This window comes from Gymnodraco acuticeps, unplaced genomic scaffold (assembly GCF_902827175.1).
Source record: "Gymnodraco acuticeps unplaced genomic scaffold, fGymAcu1.1, whole genome shotgun sequence".
NCBI classification, from domain to species: Eukaryota; Metazoa; Chordata; class Actinopteri; order Perciformes; family Bathydraconidae; genus Gymnodraco; species Gymnodraco acuticeps.
This window is the reverse complement of record NW_022990201.1, coordinates 598,420-615,647: the sequence shown is the minus strand read 5'-3', so window position 1 is coordinate 615,647 and position 17,228 is coordinate 598,420. Positions and strand designations below refer to the sequence as shown.

At 44.2% G+C, this 17,228-nt stretch overlaps 1 long non-coding RNA gene across 1 annotated transcript; it reads left to right on the top strand.

The window, feature by feature from the left end:
• The first annotated feature begins 9,946 nt into the window (after positions 1–9,946).
• Positions 9,947–10,265, top strand: LOC117547460. The gene is made up of 2 exons (XR_004569192.1): positions 9,947–9,985; positions 10,072–10,265. It is a non-coding gene; the product is annotated as an uncharacterized LOC117547460 (long non-coding RNA).
• Positions 10,266–17,228: the final 6,963 nt, after the last annotated feature.

The following is a 17,228-nucleotide window of genomic DNA, read 5'->3' as shown; positions in this document are numbered from 1 at the left end:
AGGAGCAAAAATTCCCCATTCTAAGCAAGCTTGCAAAGAAACACATGGGAGTCCTTGCATCATCTGTACCTGCAGAAAGGGTTTTCTCAAAGGCAGGACAGTTAGTGTGCCAGAGAAGAAGTGTACTGAAAGCGAAAAATGTAAACATGATATTGTTTCTGAACAAAAACCTATAGTGGTTCCCAACAGGAACAGAGCCCAACAGGGGTTAAAAGTTAAGGACCAACTAAGATTGGTATTTGTGATGCCCCTGTGGGTGCATCAGTAGATAGGGTGTGGCTGTTCTGTCTGTGCTGCATTGGCTCCAGTGATTGCACCGATTGCAGTAACTCAGGGCACCTGGGTCTGGTGCTCTGCAGCTATCTTAAAGCCTCTCTGCTCCTGTCTGCTCTCTCGCTCTGTTTTCCTGCAGGCACCTGGCTCTGATGAGTATAACCAATGTGTTGAATTGACCAGTGTTGTGCAAATAAACACCTTTACCTACCCGTTGACATGTTGTGTCTCCTTTTTGTTGTGGCCTTTTGAGCCAGGTCGCAACAAATGGGGGCTCGTCCAACGGGTTATTTATTTAAAAAGTTTGTGTAGTGCTCATTGAGCAGCTGATTCATTGTTGTGGTCCAGCTGTGTGCTGGCTCTGCGCTGCTATTTGGGGGACACATCATGTCTTTTGGGTTTCAGGATGCTTTAGTGTGTGACATGGCATCAGGGTTTGTGTGCCAATCAGAAGGTAAGATATTGCTGTTTGTTACGCTTTTGTAAAAGAGATTTTCCCCGCTAGGCTTAAGTGGCGTTTCCCCTTGGGTTCCGTCTGTTTGTTTTTTTCATAGTGTTGTGGCGACGTGGTTGGTGTCAGCTGTTTTCGGACAGCTGTCTCGGGGGCACATCCGCGTGATTTCTTGGTGTTACCTGCGTGCAGGTCGCTCCATAAATCCGCCGGGTTCCAGTGCGTAATTACCCGCCGCAAGCCACATGAAGACTAGGTGAGATTAGGAAGATTTTGGTAAGGCAGTTAGGGGGGAATTCTCTGTTGGGTTTTGTCTTTTCGCCCAAGCGTGTTGACAGTTGAGTACTTTGCTTTCTGATTGGGTATAGGCAATATATTATGGCTTCTTTGTCAGCGTTTGTGGATGCGCCCTCAGTATCTTTCTTGGATGGTTGCCAGAAGGCGCAGTTGATCGAAATAGCAGAGCATTATGAAATTGCTGTTGTAGGGAGCAAGCGGAAAGATGACATTAAAGCTGTCATCGTGTCATCTTTGTTTGAGCGGGGAGTGTTACAGAAGAGTGAGTCTGGTGTGGCAGGGGTCGGGCCAGTAGTGGTTCAGACAGCTGGTTTGACATTCGAACAGCAAAAGGAGCTTTTGGCCATGCAGTTTAATCAGGAGAGATTGCAGTTGGAGATGAAATTGGAGCAGGAGAGATTGCAGTTGGAGATGAGGGGTCAGCAGCAGGAGGTAGAGAAGCGTTTAGAGGTGGAGAAGGTGCTGGAGGTGGAAAAGATGAAATGTGAGGTGGAACATGCTAGATTACGGCTGATGGGAGAGGGCAAGTTTTCTCCAGGGGAGGATGGTGGTGCTAGGTTAGCATCAGGCAGTGGCGATATAATTTCTTACTTGCGATTAGTGCCAAAGTTCAATGAGCGTGACCCGGACATTTTTTTCACTCTATTTGAACACATAGCAGAGGCAAGAAACTGGTCAGATTCGGACAGAGTGCTGTTACTTCAGTGTGTACTCACTGGGCGAGCACAGGAAGCCTATTCAGCTATTTGTGGCGAAAATACTTTGGACTATGATAGAGTAAAATCAGCGGTGTTGAAATCTTACGAACTGGTTCCTGAAGCGTATCGTCAAAGGTTCAGAAGTGGGGTCAAGGGAGATAAGCAGACACATGTGGAGTTTATCCGTGATTTAACTTCTCATTTTCAGCGGTGGTGCGCGGCAGCAAAGGTTGCAAGTTTTGACGGTCTTTGTGAGCTCATTGTCTTGGAACAATTTAAAAACATTCTCCCTCAGCGTGTGGCCACATATGTGAATGAACAGAAACCTCCCACCGCGTTAGAGCTGCTGAATTAGCGGACGATTTTGTGTTGACACATAAGGGCAGTTTTGCGGAGAAATATTCTAGGGGTGATTGGAAACGTGGAGAAGACAATGGAGATGCCCGTGCAAAGTTTTCACCAGGCTCCTCCCGTAGATTTGCAGGTACAGGGCGACCCGAGGGGGCCAAAGTGGACCAATGTCACTATTGCAAAGGTGGGGGTCATTGGAAGGAGCAGTGTCCATTGCTGGAAACGAAGGGGAAGCCTCGTTTGTCACCACATGCTCCAGCCATGTGTTGTTCTGCCGTGTTGGTTAAAAAGCCACAGGGTGTAGGATCGGGCATGGTGCCTGATAAGAAGCTGGTTTGTGCCGACTTGGATGTGGGTTCTGTTTTTGGGCCGTTCATAACGGAAGCCGTTGTGTCAATAGTTGGTAGTGACAAGTATGTTCCGATTAAGGTGTTGCGTGACACAGCAGCTAGATACTCATTTATTGTTGAGTCAGTGTTGCCTTTTTCGTCAGAGACAGAGACGGGGGATTTTGTGCTGATGAGGGGAATGGAGATGGGCTTGATTCCTGTGCGACGTCATACAGTAGTGCTGGATTGTGAGCTGGTACGGGGAGTTGTGTCTATCGGTGTGCGTCCCGCATTGCCACTTGATGGGGTACAGATGATTTTGGGCAACGATCTTGCTGGTTGTGTGGTGTGGGCAGGTGTGCCACCGCCTGTGGTGGTTTCCAGACCGTTGGCATCTGTAGAGCCAGATAAGAGTGGTTTGCAATTTCCAAGTGTGTCTCCTTTTTATACTATTACGCGTGTGCAGAGCCGTAGGATGTCTACTGACCTACCTGTTTCGGAGTCTGGAAAAAGTGGCCCAACACGGTCCTTTGACTTTCAGATCGAGACAAAGGTGAAGGAGAAGAAAGAGAGGAAACGCCACAAAGCGAAGAAGAGGAGGCCGAAGGAGGTCAGCGCGCCCAAGAGGCCGATGAGCGCCTACATGCTGTGGCTCAACGCCAGCCAACCCAAGGAGGAGTGGGACATAAAGGCAGTGGAATCGAAGAAGCAGTACGAAATCGCAAGGCAAGAGCTCGAAGACAGAGGCGGAGGAGGAGCGTCCTCCAGTCCTAAGATGGAAAGTAAAAAGCTGGAGTCAAGAAGAAGGATGTTGGGTTGTCGTGGACCCCTTTGGGGCCCCGTCTTAAGGGGGGGGCTGTGATGCCCCTGTGGGTGCATCAGTAGATAGGGTGTGGCTGTTCTGTCTGTGCTGCATTGGCTCCAGTGATTGCACCGATTGCAGTAACTCAGGGCACCTGGGTCTGGTGCCCTGGGTTAGTGTGCCAGAGAAGAAGTGTACTGAAAGCGAAAAATGTAAACATGATATTGTTTCTGAACAAAAACCTATAGTGGTTCCCAACAGGAACAGAGCCCAACAGGGGTTAAAAGTTAAGGACCAACTAAGATTGGTATTGTATGCACTTTTTCTGTTAATGCATAAGTTGTTATAATGTTATACATAATTCATTGTTCTCCTGCAGTTTGTACTTGCCTATTGTTATTTTTCATGTTTGCACTTTACATTTGCAAAAGTAAAACTTTTATTTGTCTATAAAAACTGTCCTGTCTTTAATTGAAAATGAATTCGTATTTAGTCTATTTATGATGCATTCAGCTCAAAAATCATGTCATGCAGCTCTCCCCTACATGGAAGTACATAAGACGTTTTTCATTTTGAAAAGTATCGGTATCGGTATCGGCGATACTGGCCCTGAAATACTTGGTATCGGGTCGATTCCAGATTTTGTGGTATCGCCCACCCCTAGTGCGCAGTACCTCAAGCCCCTCCTTTTCAACCTTTGAGGCACGTGACTAACGGCCCCTCCTTCTCAACCTTTGAGGCACGTGACATCCTGTTTCCGGGGTAGCAGTTCTGTTCTGTTAATCATAGCATCAGAGTACGATGGAGGCAGAGCCATATAATAGAAGAGTTACGACAACGGAAGTCCAAAAACGGTTATCGTCACGTGGTTCATGTAGAAGAGGATCGTTCCCCGGAAGTTCATGGCGGGCAATGTGAATGCACTGATAACAGGAGATAGAACTACGATTTTTGGTAATTATTAGTGAATAAAGGTTTTGATTTGCAATATTTATACAACAAATCGATATGTGTATGTATTTACATCAATATGTTTTAAAAAATAAAATAGAATTTGCTAATATTAGGATTAGTGTGAACAACTAGTTTACATGTTAGGCTAACAGTGCCTTGGTTAAAGAGCCTGTTGCTGTTTATTTATAGCTTTGAATTCTTTCAAACCAATATTATCTTCTTAAACTTGTATGGTAGTCAGGAGCATCACTTTCTAATGTTTGATATATTTAGAGAGAGGGGATCTAAAGTAATGCTTTACAATTCAGATTAGATTAATGTCTACCATTTTCTTAAATTCATGGTAGTTTCAGTAACCATGGTAATTGAGGACACAAGTTATCTAAATGACTAATGTCATCTTTATGGCTTTCAGAAAGGACAGGAGACCGACAGGTGACTATCAAAGGACTAGCAGCAGCAGCATGATGATGATGATGTTAAATGTGTTGTTTTAGGAACATCCATTGCAAATACATGGAATTCAATAAACATTGAATTAGCATATCATGCAGTTTGTCTGTGCCTTTTCCTCCGTGTTGTCCTGGTTTGCTGTGCTGCCTCCTAGTCGCCACCATGGTTTGCTGTGCTGCCTGGGGATGCTCAAATCGCTCCGAGAAAGGAGTACGAATGTACAGCTTCCCCACTGACACAGAGCGGAGGAAGCAGGAGCAATTTCACGACCAACAGCAAACAAATATGTGATTTATATACAAACACTGCATTTGCACTTTTTCACAAAACGAAAACCACACCATTGGGAAAGCTTAATGTTTTGTTTAATACAAAAAACAGGGAAAGGCTTGAAAAACACTGAGAGTTGAGACTCAGGGTGCAGGGTGAGGGTCTCAGTGCAGGTATTCAGGCTCCATTGAATCCCCCTCTGGTTCTTGTGCTGAAAGAGGGATAAACAGACAGGAGAAAGGGTTATACACACCTATATAGCACACCTATTGGATGGGAAATTGCCTTGGGGAGATAAGGTGTGGTCTTTGTTCCCAACTGAAGTTATGGAACTTTATTATTTGTGAGTTTAACAAAGTATGACAAATGGCATCAGTAACATATGTGATATGAATTTCTATAAAGTTGTCTCACATTCTTGGTCATATTTTATATACAGTATGTAATGAGTATAACATGTCCAGTAAGTATAAAGTGTTTCCTAATACTGTGTATTCAACCACTATGGAATATGTATGTGGGCAGACAAAACTGAGTTGTTCTGTGTGTGAAGTAACCTCAAGTCACTCCGCAGGCACATTTTGATGCAGACCAGTTTGTCAAGACAAAAAAGGGCAAGACTAGGCTGAGAGCAGAGGCTATACCCACCATCTTCGTGCATCGCCCTGTGGTCAAAAAGAGAAGGGCCCCTGCACCACGATTCACCCCGGGACCTGTATCTACAAAGCCCATAGCTCATGATCACAGCTATAGTGTGAAAGGTGACACAGGTATAATAAGTATGAACTCTTAGTAACAAAAGTAATATTTCTTATTTTTAAGTGGTATAATATTTTAAATGTTCGAACATTTACAGTGCCATGTCTTCTACTTACATTAGTCTCAAAGATTGAGGGAAGAAGGGAAGGGATCACTGCCCTCCACCTGCCAGAGGAGCGCAAACAACAAAAACAAGCAAGGTGTCCCGTCATGTACCTGGAAGTTTGGTTTGGCAAAATGGAGTAAGAGAGGGACTTGAAAAAACCTTGGTGGCTGTCTACTCATGTTGTTACAGTTGTCTTGGTTACAGCTCTCAAGTTTTTTTTTGTGCCATTTCCACATCTTTAGAAAATATGAAACAATTGAAGTGAAATCAACCTCTTCTCTGGACAACAAACTTTGATTTCTCTGTCTTGTGAGTTTGCAGTCTTGCAGTTTTACTCCTCCACCTGTAACATCACTGCCATACAGTAGGTTACTAACAAGATTACTTATATAATACAGTGATATAATACATGTTTAGTATGCTTACTTATATAAAACAGTAGTATTAAACTTACCTTGTGTTTTCACTCTCACTTAAGTCCCTCTCCCTTTGCCATCAATCCGAAATCAGCTGAGCTGCACCATTATACACACAGGTAATAATCAACATAATCACAAGGACACAATATGGCTCTGCTAAAAACACTCACTCTTACACGCACCAAAGTTATAGTTATCTAATATTTAACTCCCTCCACCCCCGCATACAATCCCGTTTAGAAGCCCCTCTTCTCTAATTCAACAACGTTGGACCAAATAGACATTAAGAGAACGGCATTTACAATTAAAAGGCTGTTCAACGTGTGTTGCTAACTTGCTTCGGTATCCTAGCTTGATCTGTTATCTGTAAACGTTCCCTAAATCTACTAATTTAGGGATAATCCACTGACATCCTTTAATACACATGTTAATTTGAATCAGATGTACTGATAATATCCGCAATATAAATCTTTAAACTTCTTCTTACCTTTAAAAGTCCGTCACGAACGGTCTATTATGCTGCAACTCCACAGCTCTGCTAGCCTTGGCGCTAACTTCCGGGGAACGATTGAGAGGCTCCAAGATCCGCCATTGCTGTAAAAAAGTGGTCCATTGGAGTGAACGGAGATGTCATAACTCTTCTATTATATGGCTCTGGATGGAGGTAAGTATCCCTGAATAAATTAACTATTTGTTTTTGCTGCGGTTTAAAATGTGTTGATTGAAAGTAAAACTACATTTGTGTTGCTTCAAAATAGTAGGATTGCTGTATAAGCAAAGTCCTGAAAACTTTAGGAAAGTCTTATTTGCTGTCGTCTCCATACTTGCCAACCCTCCCGATTTTCGCGGGAGACTCCCGATTTCATTACCCTCTCCCGGTTTCCTCCCATGGTCATATTTCTCCCGCATTTCTCCCGATTTCTGACATAATCAGATTTACTCAGGACTGTTTAATACAGCTACACCATTGTTTGGTTTCCATGGTAGCACGTCACTTTAGCAGCGCGCGCAACTCAAAGTCTTGACATGCTCCCGTTTTCTGAGGTCTCAAGGTTGGCAAGTATGGTCGTATCCCTGAATAAATTAACTATTTGTTTTTGCTGCGGTTTAAAATGTGTTGATTTTAAGTAAAACTACATTTGTGTTGCTTCAAAATAGTAGGATTGCTGTATAAGCAAAGTCCTGAAAACTTAAGGAAAGTCTTTATATTATTTTTGCACTACTTGAGAACTAATAACTATACTATGTAATAGTAGGATTGCTGTATAAGCAAAGTCCTGAAAAAACTGCATAAACTATATTTCAATTCGATTTTTACAAAATAAATGTATATGCAGCTTATTTTATTCCTGCCTATTGCCTAACCATTTTGTTTGTGTTTATTTTCTTTGACCAGAAACACATCACACACTTACACCATGATGGGAGCCCAAAAGTGTATATTTGTAATTCTGGCAGTTATCACTGCCCGTTCTGCCAATACCAGGGTCAGAGGCTTCAGGTGGAATACCATGCCAAAAGCCATTCTTCTGTGAGGCACAGAGGTATAATAAATTGCTCTTTTTAGTGCTGTCTGTATTTTCACATTATTTACAATGAGAGCTTAATGTCTTCAAGCTTATTGACTTTACTATTTTTTCTTGTTTTCAGAGTTCACAATTGTTAAGTGTGGCTTAAGCTGCAGAACAGCAAGCCATTTTCATTGTCTTTATTGCTCACAGACCATAATTAATAGGGGCCAGTTTTTACGGCATGTCTATTCACATGAGCCAAACGCTGTGACTGTAGGGCGACTTACAGCATCTGCCCAGCTCCCCCCACCATCTCACCTGCTCACTGCAGCACCTGCCCAGCTCCCTCTACCATCTCACCAGCTCACTCCAGCACCTGCCCAGCTCACCCCACCATCTCACCTGCTCACTGCAGCACCTGCCCAGCTCACCCCACCATCTCACCTGCTCACTGCAGCACCTGCCCAGCTCCCTACCATCTCACCTGCTCACTGCAGCACCTGCCCAGCTCACCCCACCATCTCACCTGCTCACTGCAGCACCTGCCCAGCTCCCTCTACCATCTCACCAGCTCACTCCAGCACCTGCCCAGCTCACCCCACCATCTCACCTGCTCACTCCAGCACCTGCCCAGCTCACCCCACCATCTCACCTGCTCACTGCAGCACCTGCCCAGCTCCCTACCATCTCACCTGCTCACTGCAGCACCTGCCCAGCTCACCCCACCATCTCACCTGCTCACTCCAGCACCTGCCCAGCTCACCCCACCATCTCACCTGCTCACTGCAGCACCTGCCCAGCTCCCTCTACCATCTCACCTGCTCACTGCAGCACCTGCCCAGCTCCCTCTACCATCTCACCTGCTCACTGCAGCACCTGCCCAGCTCCCCCCACCATCTCACCTGCTCACTGCAGCACCTGCCCAGCTCCCTCTACCATCTCACCTGCTCACTGCAGCACCTGCCCAGCTCCCCCCCACCATCTCACCTGCTCACTGCAGCACCTGCCCAGCTCCCCCCACCATCTCACCTGCTCACTGCAGCACCTGCCCAGCTCCCCCCACCATCTCACCTGCTCACTGCAGCACCTGCCCAGCTCCCCCCACCATCTCACCTGCTCACTGCAGCACCTGCCCAGCTCCCTCTACCATCTCACCTGCTCACTGCAGCACCTGCCCAGCTCCCCCACCATCTCACCTGCTCACTGCAGCACCTGCCCAGCGCCCCCCACCATCTCACCTGCTCACTGCAGCACCTGCCCAGCTCCCCCCACCATCTCACCTGCTCCTTGCTCCCCGTCATCCTGCTCCTGAAAAGCGACATAGGCCTAAAAAAACTGTAAATTGTCCACACTGCAATCTAAAATTAAACAAGAACAATTATAAAACACATGTGCGTCGCAAGCACACAACATATTTTGAAACGGTCTCCAAGGAAAGACATCTGCAAAGCCAGTGTATTGATGAACACAATGGTGTGTTTGCAGTGGAGAAGACATTTTCAGGCCCAGCAACACCAATACACGTCATTAAAAATACTTGGGGACCAACACATAAAGTCATGTGCGAGGTTCATCTATGTGAACTCAATGCTGACTTTGCCCGAAGAAGTGGTATGCTGCCTTATGAATGTCAGCATTTGCAATCATTGCTGTACTGCCCACCTGCACGCAACAAACCATTAACTTTGCAAAAGGAATCATTGGCTACAATGGTTCAGGAGAAATGGTTGTATATATAATAATGTATACAAATGTATACTGCTTTCAGCATGCTATGCACTCCATTATTGCTCATAGTTTGAGACATGCTGTGATTTATTTATATCCAAAACAACATTCACGGAGGAATATTATTTGTCAATGAACACCATAGCATCACAACAACATCATATAGTATTTCTTTATTTACAGTACGCATTTTACATTGTGGCAAGAGCCCAATTTGATTTCAATGAGGTATGTATAAATAAGGGTTTCATATTTCAGTTTTTCATTGATATTTTTCATTGATATACAAGACTTTTCAGGACATGTGTTGTTGACCCATCTGGTTGTGTGCTTTTTATATTCCAAGACAAACATGCAGCAAATTAGGCACTGGTGGTAACCCTAGTTCTCCTGAAAAACTTTCCCATGCCGTATGTTTCTTTAATTTTACAATTTACATTTGCATTCTTGAAACTATTTCTTACACTGTAACCTGACTATATCATTTTTAATTAATATTTTTAATGTTTGTCTTTCATTCACCAAGGTCTGAACAAGAGAGGTTGCAAGACTGCAAGAGGCGACGGGAGGAAAAGGCAATGCAGGTAGAAGTTGTTGAATCACAAATGATAAAGTCTTGAACCAGTGTGAGTGTTAAACATGTAACCTGTCTTTGTCAAATATATTTCAGGATGAAGAGGTTCCACAAAAGAAGCAGGCCATAATTTGAATGCGTCATGAGTGAGCGCTGCTGGGGGGGAACTGTTACAATCTGTATTAGGTTCACTAATGCCTCAAAATGTAATAGTTGTCAGAATCTGTCTGTGTTTTATTTTGTCCTGTCCCTGTCTCTGTGTTCAATAAAATTGAAAGTCCTGAATTAAATGTACTCGAAGTATCAAAAGTAGAAGTACATGTGGAATGGCTCTGTTCACAGTATTATATTACCATTGATATTATCCTGTCAATTCTATCAATTTGTCAATACGATGGCACTTTTTTAATATATTTTTTTAAATACTGGTAGGAAATAATGTGATATGATTTCATTTATATCACATGTTTTTCAGTAAAAAGTGAGTAAATATACAATATTGCCTCTGAAATTAAAATTAAAAAGTTAAAAAACAAATGAAGGCCCTTTCTTGAAGTCATAACTCAAATAATTGATGCAATTAACATGCAAATAGACATCAAAATATGCTTTGAAGGCTGTTAATGTGTTTAATTTGAGTTTTACATTTTTAAATGCCGTTGCCATGGCGACAGATCACTCGCCATCATCATTGGTATCATTATATATATTAATATGTTAAAATAGTTAATACTCTGACGCTATGATTAACAGAACAGAACTGTGAAGCTCGTCACGTGTCTCAAAGGTATATATATATATTTATATTAATATGTTAAAATAGTTAATACTCTGACGCTATGATTAACAGAACAGAACTGTGAAGCTCGTCACGTGCCTCAAAGGTTGAGAAGGAGGGGCCGTTAGTCACGTGCCTCAAAGGTTGAGAAGGAGGGGCCGTTAGTCACGTGCCTCAAAGGTTGAGAAGGAGGGGCTTGAGGTACTGCGCACTGCAGTGAGGGGTACTACTCACAGTCGAGCCGTTAGAGGCCGACTCCGCCTACTAAGGGCTTCACGGCAACTGCAGAATCCTATGGGTGACGTCACGGACACTACGTCCATTTATATATACAGTCTATGGTTGCACCACAGGTTTCATTTGCAATGCGCATGCGTGGATGCAACGGCGACGCACATTTTGCCATGATCAATCAAATTATTGCACAAACCTTTCTAAACATCACACATTTGATGAGGATCCTGCCCTGAATACATATATAGGCCTATTTTCAATCATAGTGCCCCCTAGTGGCCACAGGAATTTACTGCTGCCAGACTTTAGCTTACAGCTCTCAGCAGGTTAATCAGATCACCTTCATGTTTGGTCAGCTTAATGTCAAGACTTGTTTTCCTTGCCAGACTTGTATGGCTCCGAGGAGTGTGTGGATTTGAGTATATTACTTTTCTTTGGTCAAACCAGAGGGTAGTAACTAACACCAGTGTGAGTGTTTTTGGGAAATGATTACCATTCTGGCCAATGTTAAAGGGGGGTTGCCAAATCCGGTAGCCATAACACCAGATCTTCAAGATTTAGAAGCCACCCAACGAACGACTCGACGCCCGACGGCCGGCTGGCTAGCATAGCCAGTTTAACCAACCCAGAACAAAGGACCGATGGCATGCTAGCTAACGTTGCTAGCAGAGCTACACAGACTACCATTGATCTCATTCTGACCTCTGACAGGTCCGGGATCTCCAGTAAAGGGGTTATAGCATGCGGGTTAAGCGATCATTATATGATATTCTGTACCCGCAAAAAGCTAAAACAAAAGGCCGGCTGTCACAAAACAGTCACAACTAGAGACCTCAAAACCTACTCTAGCGAGGCCTTTAACCTAGAACTGGAGAGCCTGGACTGGTCAGAGGAGCTCAGTGGTACACTGGTTGAAGAAACATGGCTTGGTTTCAAAACGAAATTCTCATCAGTACTAAACGACAAGGCCCCCCTAAGAACCACCAGGGTAAAAAATCGCGCTGAGCCATGGATGCACTCCGAAATATTGACCGCTATAAAACCAGAGACAAAAAATGCTCTGAGTTTCGTAAAAGTCAGTCAAAGCTTACCAAAAGCTTGAGCAGTGAAGCACACGTGACTGAACTCAAACTGCAAATTAAATTACGTAAACTCCATGATCAAAACTGCAAAAAATTATTTCATCAATAACAAAACTGAGGAAAACTAAAATAAACCCAGTGAACTTTGGAAATTACTCAATAGTCAACTAGGCTGCAGTAAAAAAACTTAAAACCAGATTTTCAAACATAAACATAAAGACAGATAACACGCTCATCACAGACAAGCCAATTACTTAAACATTTTCTTCACAAACATAGCCACAACACTGGTAAATAAACTACCCTCCCACTCAGGGCATTTTGGGGTAGAACACATCCTAGCCTACTACAATAACCTAGGGGTCCGCAAAGATGATTTCAAACTAGTAATGGTAACAACAGCTGAGGTACACAAAAAACTGAGCGCCCTCCAACCAAACAAGGCCACTGGCCATGACAATATACCCTCCAAATTCATCAGAGACTCAGCAGCCGCCATCACCCCAGTCATCACACACATAATAAACCTCTCCATAAAACAGGGACACGTACCCAAAGACTTCAAAATTGCGAGAGTAGAAAAAGGGCAGCAAATTGGACCCAGGCACTAACCGCCCCGTTTCTATTCTTACCTCCATCTCGAAAATCATGGAAAAAATAGTATACGAACAGGTCGAAAAGTACCTCGCGGAAAAAAAAATCTAATTTACGAATTCCAATCTGGCTTCAGAACATCCCACTCCACTGACACATGCCTTCTCTATTTGAACGACCACATCAAACAAGAGGTGGACGCGGGCAAATACTGCGGCATGGTCATGCTGGACCTACAAAAGGCCTTTGACACTGTCAATCACTCCATTCTGATTGACAAGCTAAAAGCAATTGGTTTTGATAGTCTATCAGTGAGCTGGATGCAATCCTGGAGGGGAGAGAACAGATGGTGGAGGTAAATGGTACTCTGTCCCCCCCCTCCCAGTGAGCTGTCGTGTTCCACAAGGAAGCATACTAGGACCGTTACTGTTCCAAATGTATGCAAATGACATGTCGTCAGCTTGTGACTGAAACTTGTTCCTGTTCGCGGACGACTCAGCCCTGCTGGTCTCTGACAGGAACAAGTTGCAGGTTGAAAAAACCCTCAGCTCGAAACTCGGCAGAATCTGCACCTGGCTCGCCGATAACAAACTATCATTACACCTGGGTAAAACAGAGTCCATTCTCTTCGGTTCAAAAAACAAACTCAGCAAGACCGACGGCTTCTCAGTTACAGTGGGTGACAATATTGTTGTGAACCGAGACACAGGACGCAGGACCCAAAAGCAGGACTCGGAGACAGTTGTCCAAAAATAGAATGTTCTTTAATAACAAAAACTAAATCGTACGTTTCAAAAAATAGAAAGTAGTTAAACAGCCAAAACTAAGTTGTACAGCAACACAAAAACTCACTTGGCAAAAGGTCTAATTCCTAAGGTAGGTATCAGGCAGAGATGGGGACTCGAGTCTGTGACTCGGACTCGAGTCGCACTTAAGTCGAACACACAGAGACTTCAGACTTGACTTTGGACTCGACTTGGACTCGTGTTTTGGGACTCGTGAACAATCATTATGTTTTCTATTTTTGGCGTATTAAAGGTGGGGTAGGTAAGTTTGAGAAACCAGCTCGAGATCGCTAGAATTTGAAAATACACAACCGGAGAAAATCTGCCACTTCCTCACAGAGCCCCTCCTCCAACACACACGAACGCGCACATGACCAATGAGGGCACGAGATAAGTTTGTGCCCCGATGGAAGGCTGACAGGCAGGTAGGCCATCCAGTTATTTTAGCCGGGCCGGCTATCGGGATGTTAAGAGCATTCCATGGAATATAACAAAAAGTGTATCTCGAGCCGGTTTCTCAAACTTACCTACCCCACCTTTAACATTAACATTAACATCATGGTAACACCATGGCGACCGGCGGCACACCTGCAGCTGTACCGCTTGTAATTAGGTTCAACTATAAAAACTTCGAACAAAACGCCGGCGGCACCAACAAAAGGAGCGCACACTGCAAAGTCTGCAATATTAAAATCAAGGATGCTGGTGCAACAACGTCAAATTTCATCAGGCACTTGAAAACTCACCCGGAGAGGTCAGTCACATTAACGCATATGGACGGTTAGCAAACATGTTTAGCTCAGCATCAGCTATGTAATATTAACTTAGCTTGCTACTAGCTTTGTAACTGAATATTTGAAAAGATGAGTGAATGTTTGCTTGTCACACTTGTTTGCGTTGAGTGGCGTTGACATCCAACTCTTGACATGACATAAAAAAGGTCAGTAACGTTAATCATTACGTTCCGCTGCCACCATCTACTGGCTAACGTTAAACGTAGAAAATACATAGTTACATACATAAATACATCTGTCGGTTTATAGGCAGGTTACAGGTTTATTGTTGACCACGTAACGTTAATGTTACAGGTTTATCAGGTTACCATTACACTGGGTTTGAGTGAGAGGATAGAGGAATATGTTTATTTATAGTAGACTTAAAATATGTAATTAGAGACCCAGTGTAATTAAACAATACGGTTGCAGAGGTCAAATTTTAACATTTTTGTCCACTGGCCAAATGGCTAGCCTAGTGAATGTTGAAATGTTACCAGCCACTCAATATATTGCCATTGTTATTTTTGGCTGGTGCGTGCAACATACAGTACCAGCCACTTGCATGATTTACCAGCATTTGGCTGGTAAATGGTGTTAATGGTAGATATCTCTTTTGGAACAGGTCATGTTTTAATATCACCAGTTCAGTATATTTCAGATAATATTGCAGCAATAGTTTTTTAGTTGCAAATGGCACAGAACAAATGTTTACTTTTAAGTACTTTTAAGTACTTTTAACACAGTTTCCCTGCGGGGGATTAATAAAGTATTTGTGATTCTGATTCTGAAGTGTTTTGCTTATAAGTTGTTTGCATTTAGCTAAAGTGTGATGTTTTTCCTCATATTGCATTGCAATAGCCTGTTTAAAGTGATCATATAACAAACAACTAATCAGTACTGATACTGTATGCTAATAGATATAGGAGTGATAAATAATAATACAGTAAATGCTTTGAATTTCTTAGATATAGCTGTGCAGTATTCTTAACAGACTGGATAGCAGCAGACAATAGAAGGCTTATTACAACCAGAAGAGACATGAGACTTTTATTTTTTAGAGACTTGAGACTTGACTTGGACTTGTGACCAAAGACTTGAGACTTGATCAAGTCTCACCCCACAAAGACTTGAGACTTGACTTGGACTCGTGACCAAAGACTTGAGACTTGAGACTTGACTTGGACTTGCAAAAAAAGACTTGTTAACAGCTCTGGTATCAGGAGTCAAAAGGCCTAGGTGCTCACGACATGAAACATAACGAACTGACAAAGGAACAAAGAAACACCAGGGCTATATATAGGTGAGGGGGATGGGCACAGGGGAAAACAATCAGGGCAGGGCCAAGCAATCTCACGGGCGGGAAACACACAAAGGCAGGACATGTGGGATCTGGAATGACAGGAAAGATTACTTTCAAAATAAAAACAGGAAGTGACAAGATCAAAACACAAAACTAGAGTAAAACATAACTAAACCTAACATATCTGTCAAGTCACAACATTACCCCCCCCTCTACGGACGTCTCCTGACGGCCCAGGCAGATTAGGATGTTGCCTGTAGAAATCCCTGATCAACTCCTGATCCACAACGTAGCGAGAAGGGATCCACATCCTATCCTCTGCTCCATAGCCTTTCCAGTCAACGAGGAACTGCTTGCCACGTCCCCTTCTCCGGACTGCCTGCAGTTTCTTGACCGTATAAACAAGGCCACCATCAACAATTCTGGGGGGTGGCGGAGGTTTAGTTGCGGGCACCAAATTGCTTTCCTTGACAGGCTTGATCTTCCCAACGTGGAATGTAGGGTGGACCCGCAGGGACCTGGGGAGTCGCAGGCGCACAGACACAGGGTTCACAATCTTCGTTATTGGAAAGGGACCAACAAACCTGGGGGCTAATTTTCTTGAAGCGACATGGAGGGGTAGATCTTTCGTGGACAACCACACCTTCTGCCCAGGCTGGTACACTGGAGCTGGCCGGCGGTGTCGGTTAGCCCCCCTTTTCATTGAAGAAGAACTCCTTAGAAGGGTTCGACGAGCAGCCGCCCAGATGCGGTGGCAACGTCTGACCAGGGCATGTGCAGACGGGAACAAGACCTCCTTTTCAGTCTCAGCAAACATGGGTGGTTGGTAGCCAAAGACGCACTGGAAGGGAGTCAGACCTGTGGCAGAGGTGGGAAGAGTATTGTGGGCGTATTCCACCCAGGTTAAATGCTTGCTCCACGATGAGGGATTCTGAGCCACCAAGCACCTCAGACATGTCTCCAACACTTGATTTAATCTCTCCGTTTGTCCGTTGGACTGGGGGTGATACCCAGAGGAGAGACTAGCGGTGGCTCCAATAAGACTGCAGAACTCTTTCCAGAACTTGGAAACAAACTGTGGGCCGGGGCTGACACAATATCCCTGGGAAATCCATGTATCCGGAACACATTGACCATCATAATTTCCGCCGTTTCCTTGGCCGAGGGTAGCTTGGTCAATGGAATAAAATGAGTCATTTTAGAAAAACGATATACCACTGTTAGCACAGTGGTATTACCATGAGACACCGGGAGTCCAGTAACAAAGTCCATGGATATGTCAGACCAGGGCCGTTGAGGAATGGGCAACAGCTGCAGCAACCCAGCCCGAGACCTGGAAGAAGTTTTGCTGCGAGCACAAACAGGACAGGCATTCACATATTCACCAACATCTTTAGCCATGGACGGCCACCAGAAACGCTGCTTGAGTGCGAACATGGTTCCTCTAACCCCAGGATGACAAGTGAGCAAGGACGTATGAGCCCAGTGAATGATCTTGGAGCGTAAGGGCACTGTAACAAACAGCCTATTAGGCGGACACTCACTAGGTGCTGGGCTCTCAACATTTGCTTGCTGCACCTCTTTTTCTATCTGCCAAGTTACCGCTCCTACCACACGGTTCAGTGGTAGGATGGGTTCTGGTTCCTTGGCAGCAGGCTCAGGGTCAAACAGACGGGACAAGGCATCTGGCTTGGTGTTCTGGGA